Raw genomic sequence first — 7,677 nt, 5'->3', positions numbered from 1 at the left:
GCTACAGAGGCTGAGAGCGCGATTGGCTGAGCTATGCGTCTCCATGGAGACGCATAGCTCAGCCAATCAGGACTGAGCTATGCGTCTCCATGGAGACATATCGGCCAATCGCGCTCTCAGCCTCTGTAGCACTCGGACAGCGCTACAGAAGCTACGGAGAAAGCCGGTGACAGGCAACGGAGAAAGCCGGTTCTCCCCGCTGCCTGTCAGTGCGGGGGGAGCCGGCTGTAAAGCAGCCAGACCAGCGCTGGATCCAGGAATGGTAAGTAACGCTGGTGTAAAAGTGAGGTGTGTGTGTGTGTAATAAACTTGTACTTCTCTGTGTGTGTGTTTTTTATAAACATTCTTTTTACAGGTGGACTACAAGTCCCAGCGGGCCCATTAATGCCCCGCATGCTGGGACCTGTGGTTCTCCAAGTCCCAGCATGCGGGGGAGGTCTGCTGGCACTTATAGTTCTCCGGTATAAAGCAATGTAATGATATGTATGATGGATTTAACCCTATCAGGCCGGCGTCCACTGGCCACGGACGCCGGTGACAGCCCCGGGCTTCAGCCCTGGACGGGTGAAGCCTGGGGGGGGGGACCCCTTTATTGGGGGGGTCCCCACTCCTCCAGGTACCCCGTCCAAGGCTGACCAGCCACGGTGCTCATGTTTTGGCCGGGGGACCTTGTATAAAAAGTGTCCCCCGGCTGTGGCATGACACCGTGGGCTGTTGGAGCCCGGTGCTGGTTTCAAAATACGGGGGACCCCCAGATTTTTTTGTCCCCCGTATTTTTGGAACCAGGACCGGTCCAAGAGTCCGGGGCTGGTTTCAGAAATACGGGGGACCCCTATGCTTTTTGTCCCCCCGTATTTTTGGAACCAGGTCCGGCTCAATGAGCCCGGGGCTGGTTATGCTTAGGAGGGGGGACCCCACGCCGTTTTTTTTTAAACTTTTTTTTTTGCACAAAATCGCATTTATGAAAATGCGCACATTTTCATGACTGAAAATGCGCACATTTTCATGACTAAAAATCGCCCGAAATCGTGGCAAATCGCATTTTTTGCCGCTAATTCGCATCTCATTACATATGCGAATTCGTGGCAAAAAATGCGAATTTTAAAGGTGCGATTTGGTGCGATTTTTTTTTAGTCTAAAAATCGCACCCTATTACATTTCGCCCTTGGAGTGCTACCTGTGCCAAATACTGGTTTTATTAAACTTATAATATGATACAAAATTAAATAAATTCCTCTGAGTGAGGCAACAATTGTATCAATAAAATATACTAAAATGATAGATACATACATAATAACAATAAAGATATACTGTATCAAAATGAGCACATAAGTAATGCTAATGGCCCTAGGACAGGCTTTTTTGCATATTAGTAATTTTGTCTGATATTTCAGAGGTTAGTCAATAAGCAGAGCAGTTTTTATGTTAAAGCAATGATGATTTAGCAATCAAAAAACTGAGAATAAAAATAAAACGTCATTCGATGTGCAATTGGCCAGTAACAAAAGGAATTATTCTATTGGTGTTTGATTAGCATGCAGCTAAATCCTGTTACTATACACAGAAGCAGACATATGGATGATTTTTGTTAGTTGTACTGGTTATAAATGTACTTTTTAGAAATGATATTCCTTCTTTTACTTCCCATGCAGCGGGTAATATTTAATAGTCTGTGAGCTGTGACATAGCCAAATCAATATGAATTCCTTATAGTGGGTAAGTCAATAGATAGCTGTAATAGTTACCAAATGCTTGGTGTCGTGGACCTAAAGCAAATCTTGATGCCTCACCTATGAAGGTCCGTCAGGTTGATGCTGAAAAGGGATTCCCCAAGCTTGCTCTAATCCCCATCGTCAGTCACCTTTGTACCTGGTTCCCCGCTGTGCGGGAGCTTGTGAGGCAAATATACTGTACTAGACTGATGGGTGCGCACCTTGCAGCAGTGAGACCTCTCTTTACCTCCAGTTCGCCTACCGATCGAATCGATGCGTTGAGGATGCAATCATCCTGGGCCTGCACTACATTCTGCAGCACCTGAATATGCCTGGTATCTATGCAAGGGTCCTGATTGCCGACTTCAGTTCGGCTTTCAACACAATCATCCCCAACATCCTCCACCCCAAACTACTCCGCCTAGGAGCCCCTGAAGCTACCTGTTCTTGGATTGTGGACTTTATGACTGATAGAAAACAAGTTGTGAAAGCGGGGAAATTCACCTCCCAAGTGCGGCCAAGTGCGGTTCATCCACAGGAGCCCCCCAGGGCTGTGTACTCTCACGCCTGCTCTTCTCCCTGTACACCAATGACTGCACCTCAGAGGTGCAATCGGTAAAGAAAATTAAATTTGCCAATGACACTACCATCATTGGCCTCAACAAGGATGGGGATGAATCGGCCTACAGACAAGAAGTCGACCGATTGGCCCGGTGATGCATCAGCAACCATCTAGAGCTCAACCCACTCAAATCCATTGAGATAGTAGTGGACTTTAGGAAGAAGTCTGTTGGTGTTCCTCTGCTAACAATTGCTGACAGTGTGGTGTTGCTTCAAGTTCCTAGAACCTAGGACTCCTTCAAGTTCCTAGAACCACAATCTCCAGGAACCTTAAATGGGGGCACAACACTGAGGGCTATTTCACATGCTCCAGCTCTTGCCGGACAGCGAATCCCCGCACGGCCAGGAAGCCATGCCGCACACCGTAGTTAATAATGGACACAAATGTGTTCATTCACAGGGGATGCCCACGGTCCGGCCACCCGGTTGCAGCCGGATCCCACCACTGGAAGGGACGGCTGCTGGGCTGTAGCCATCCCCACCATTGTAAACTGCTGTGTGCGGCATGACTTCCTGGCCGTGCGGGGTTTCGCCATCCGGCAGGAGCTATTGTTGGAATAGCACAGCAGAGGCTGCTCTTCCTTAGGCAACTGAGGGAGTTTAACATCCCACAGAAGCTTCTGTTCATCTTCACTCTACGACTGTGGAGTCTGTACTGTGCTCCTCGATACTGGTCCAGTGAGAAAGACAAATGCAGACTCCAAAAGGTAGTTGCGGAGAAGATCATCGGGATGGACCTTCCCTCTGTAAAGAACATGTATCTGTCCAGAGCTAAAAAGCTGGCAACGAGGATAGTCAAGGACCAACTACATCCTGGCCTTGTTTAACCTGCTGCCTTCAGGCAGACGCTACAGGGCCATTCCAATCAGGTCCAGCAGAAGCCTAAAAAGTTTCTTCCCTCAAGCAGTTCACCTTGTGGCGTAAGTTCATCCTAGGAGCCTGGAGGCAAGATAAATGTTGGTGCCCCCCCCCCAACCCTCCCACTTTAATATATAGATAGATACATCTAGATATATAAAAATCCATGTCTGACGGCACTCAATCTATAATACAGTGCCACTCTCATAAGTATCCAAGAGAAGTACTGAGTGAGAGATAGTGAGATATAGAGAGGCAGAAGATGACAGGGAGAACATTACGAGAAGAGCAAAAAGTAACTGGGACAGGGTCATAAGGAGAGGTAGTGGGAGATGGTAGGGAGAGGGTGAATGGGAAATGGAGTGGGTACAGTGACATGGAAGGGGTGCACTAGGCTGGAGAAGGGGGACAACACAGAGTTGAATGAGGGAAAAAGTGTGACTGGACTGGCTGGGGAGTTCTAGCTAAGCTTCAGTTGGCTGGTTGGAAAGGGGGATACACTGGGAGACACTGGGATGGGAAGGTGAGATAAATGGAGGGGGAATACTTTGTAAATGGGGCCACAGTGCAGCATGGGAAGGAAGTAGGGAGATAGGGGTAGGAGGGTGTCCTAAGGCAAGCTTATGGAGGACAGAAAACTCCCGTGGAGCAGAAGGGCAAACACGGAAGGCATCCCCACTGTGGCTGTACTGGGAGGGTCTAGGCAGAGGAGAGGATGAGTGAGATGGGTGCAGTGGAATCACCCCTACCCATTGATTTAACAGCCCCTACCTCTGCACTGCAGATTTGACTGCAGCCTGCCTGGAACAGGCCGGTGGACACTTTTAACAGGAGGAGATTTTTAGAGAGGATAAACTGACAGAAAGGGTGGGGGTGTAGACCGACAAACACAGTACCATGGTGGGACAGACTGACAAAAAGACAGGGAGAAGATGGTACTCACCATCAACTGGGTCTGAAGTGTTCATTTCAGCCTCAGCAGCAGCAGCGACTCCTCCTCCCTCCAGGAAGCGGCCCCTTGCAGCGGGTCCTCTTCCCTCCCTAGTCTCCCACCACCTCAAAATGACGTCGGACAGCAGCAGTGGGTCGATGTCCCTCCCCCTCCTGTATGGAGTTGCATGAGAGGCAGCTGTGGGTTGTTGCTCCTCTGCGCCTCATTAACATTGCCACTTTGAGCAGCAGTGGTTCTTCTCCTCCACCAGGGAGCGGCTTTAGGAGGCAACTGCAGCAGGTCTACTCCTCTCTCCTCACCCCACCACAGCCACTGGTGCCATCACGGAGTAGATACGTTCATGTCAGGAGCAGCAGTGGTGCACGGCGGGTCCACTACTAACCCCTCCGTGCCCACCGGTGGCTCTCCTGCTGTGCAGTGGGTCCTGGGTGGCAGGCGGTCGGCAGCAGAACAGGAACTGAAAGGCTAAGAGTGAGCCACAGGTTCCGGCGGTAGCAGTGACTCTGGCGCCGGTGCGAGGCCAGCATCGCCATCTTGGATATGGCCAAAATCCTCATTGGGCCAGCCAGGTCACTTTCTGCCCCTCTGGGCTGGTCTGCCAATGGCAGCTGCTCTCTAGGGATTTAGGGAGGCTGTCTAGTGCAAACTGGTGTCAGTGAAAAAAGTCTTCCTAGCTAGCCACAGCTGGAGACTCCTGGCTAACTACAGCTCATTCCTGCTTCCTTCCCTGGTGGTCCTTGCCGGTCCTGGGATCTTCCAATCATAGTCACAGCTTCTCCAGTCCTGACTTTTCAGTCCGGCCTGCCCACCAACTGGGTGTCACGCCAGTACCTCCCGATAGTCCACCACCATCCTGCTTGCTGGGCTAATCAGACTCCTGTTCCATTCCCATCAACTCTTTGCAGCTTCTTTTATTTATAATTTAGGCCTAGGACAGAAACAGGTTTTTTAGGCCTTTCATATGTAAAACATGTGTAAATAGTAAAATAGTAAATAGATTTATTGTGTCAACACAAATATATTATAATACCATATAAAAGATATTGTACAAAAACACACACTATATATAAACATTTAAGTATGTATGACCCAGTTTCCCAATAAGTACGGGCTACTGTGTGGCAGAGGATGTCTGCTGCAGATATGTAAAGGCTGCGGCCCACATGGCGCATGGCGCAGATGCAATGGTCCCGGCCCCATTGATGTGCGCCATATGCCATGTGAGCAGTGGCCATCACATACCTGCAGCTGAGACCATGTCGATGGTAAATGATAAAATAGCCTATATTTTAAGACAGATCCTCAAAAACAGGAGACTCCGGATCGTCTATCAGTAAAGAACTGTAGAATTGATGGTACTGGGAGGGTTGAGAAGGCTGTGTAGGTGTTGACTGGGTAGGTGTTGGAAGTGTGCTCGACTGGCCTGGTACGGTGGCAGGCGGAGTAGGCACTGGTGATTCTATTGACAGAGGTGTTTCTGGTGCACTACCCATGCCAACTATTTTAGTGCCACTGTTGAGATACCCTAAACTGCCATTATACACCAACTCCATGCATAACTTTTCAAAAGTAAGTTGCTGGTCCTGAGCCATGTTGCGAACACACTCTGCCACATTAGTGAAGTAGTTGTCATGTTTGTCCGGGTTTCTTTGCAGGACTCGCTGTGCCCGCATCATAAATTCTTCATGTGCTGCTGCGTCTCCTTTTTTTCCTTTGCCATGCATTTTTTTTGCACGGGGGAGTGGTGGAGTGGGTTCCAGGGTGGGTGGCGGAGTGCGTGCCGGAGTAGGAGCTTCGCTCGATGAACATGCATTATCTGATAGGGCAGACAGGTCCGGGTTGGAGGTGGGTAGTCAGCAAGCTGTAAAAAAATTGAACATGTTTACTAATCAATTCTATTTACTTCTAATTTCAGTTCCCTACCAGCGTGAATGAATGGAAAGTCATCGCAGAGGAGTTTGAACATCGATGGAACTTTCCAAATTGCGGAGGAGCCATTGATGGCAAACATGTCCGCATAGCCCAGCCTATCAATAGTGGTTCCTACTACTTTAATTACAAGGGCTATTTTAGCATTGTACTAATGGCTGTGGTTAATGCGAACTAAGAGTTTATCTTCCTGGATGTAGGAAGGAATGGCCGTGCATCGGATGGTGGCACTTTCAAGGACACAAAGTTCTACGAAAGGCTCATAGCGAACACCCTTCACTTGCCGTCTGTCCAGGAAACTAAACAGGAGCTTAACTTTGTGTTTGTGGCAGACGAGGCTTTTGGCCTGCAAGAGCATGTCATGAAGCCATATGCGCAAAGGGGCCAGAACCATGACAAAAGGATCTTCAACTACAGGCTATCCAGGGCACGGCGTGTTGTGGAAAATGCTTTTGGCATCCTGGCTAACCGGTTTCGCATTTTCCACACTGCCATTAATCTGAGGGTGGATAAAATTGACTGGGTTGTCACGGCGTGCTGTGTCCTGCACAATTTGCTCCGCAGTAAAGCCACACAGCAAAGGGCTACAGGCACAGCACTCCAAGAAGACCAAGATCTGCCAGAGGAGGTAGTGCAGATATCCTCCTTGCAAACCCCAACACAACACTTCACAGGGAGTGCACGAGCCAAACAGGTGAGGGAAGAGTACATGGCCTACTTTAATGGGGAGGGGGCTGTGAATTGGCAGGAGGAATCAATTAGATAGCCAACAAAGTAGACTCACCAATGCAGACTGCGAATTATCCTCCTCATGCGCCGTGACTTCTTGGTTTTCATTTTCGACCATCAGGACTACTCCTGTCCTCATCGACTCCTGGCTGAGGGTGAACGTCAATCTGTCGTAGTACCAGAGCGATGTTTGATACATCTCGTTGACTCCAGCACCAGACTTCTTTGCAGCCTCCACCTTCTTGTGTTCCTTCAAGAAAACCGTCTGCAGATTCTGGATGCGTTTCCGCACCCATTCTACATTGGCCTCTGGGTGAAATGGGAGACTGTAGCGAGACAAGTCCTCCAAGGTTTGGTTTCTTTTCATTTTATTTGAATACTCCTTGGACTTGGTTCGCCACAGGCATTCATGGGAACGATACTTCTCGATGAACCCTTATAAAAATTCTTGTTCTTTTGCATTGGACATTGGGACTGTAAAAAGATAAAAACCATTTTAGTTATTATAGTTATAGCCATGTTTTGTTTCATATTTAAATTTTTATAGTTATAGTACCCAATTTACCTAGTTCATATGTTTTAAGTATTTAAAATGTTCATAAACTTTTATGAAAACCACTATACATTTTATTGTGCAGATTGCTATTCACACAAACAGGTGAATGGGGCCGAGCAGAGAGGAGTGCATGGAATACTGCAATGGTGGACAATGGTTATATCTATATCTATCTATCTATCTATCTATCTATCTATCTATCTATCTATATACACATATATACATACACACACACACACACACACACACACACACACACACACACACACAAACAGGTGAATGGGGCCTAGCAGAGAGGAGTGCATGGAATACTGCAATGA

This window comes from Crinia signifera, chromosome 1, assembly GCF_055691185.1.
Source record: "Crinia signifera chromosome 1, ASM5569118v1, whole genome shotgun sequence".
In the NCBI taxonomy this organism is placed as follows: domain Eukaryota; kingdom Metazoa; phylum Chordata; class Amphibia; order Anura; family Myobatrachidae; genus Crinia; species Crinia signifera.
Note: the sequence above shows the minus strand (reverse complement) of the source record.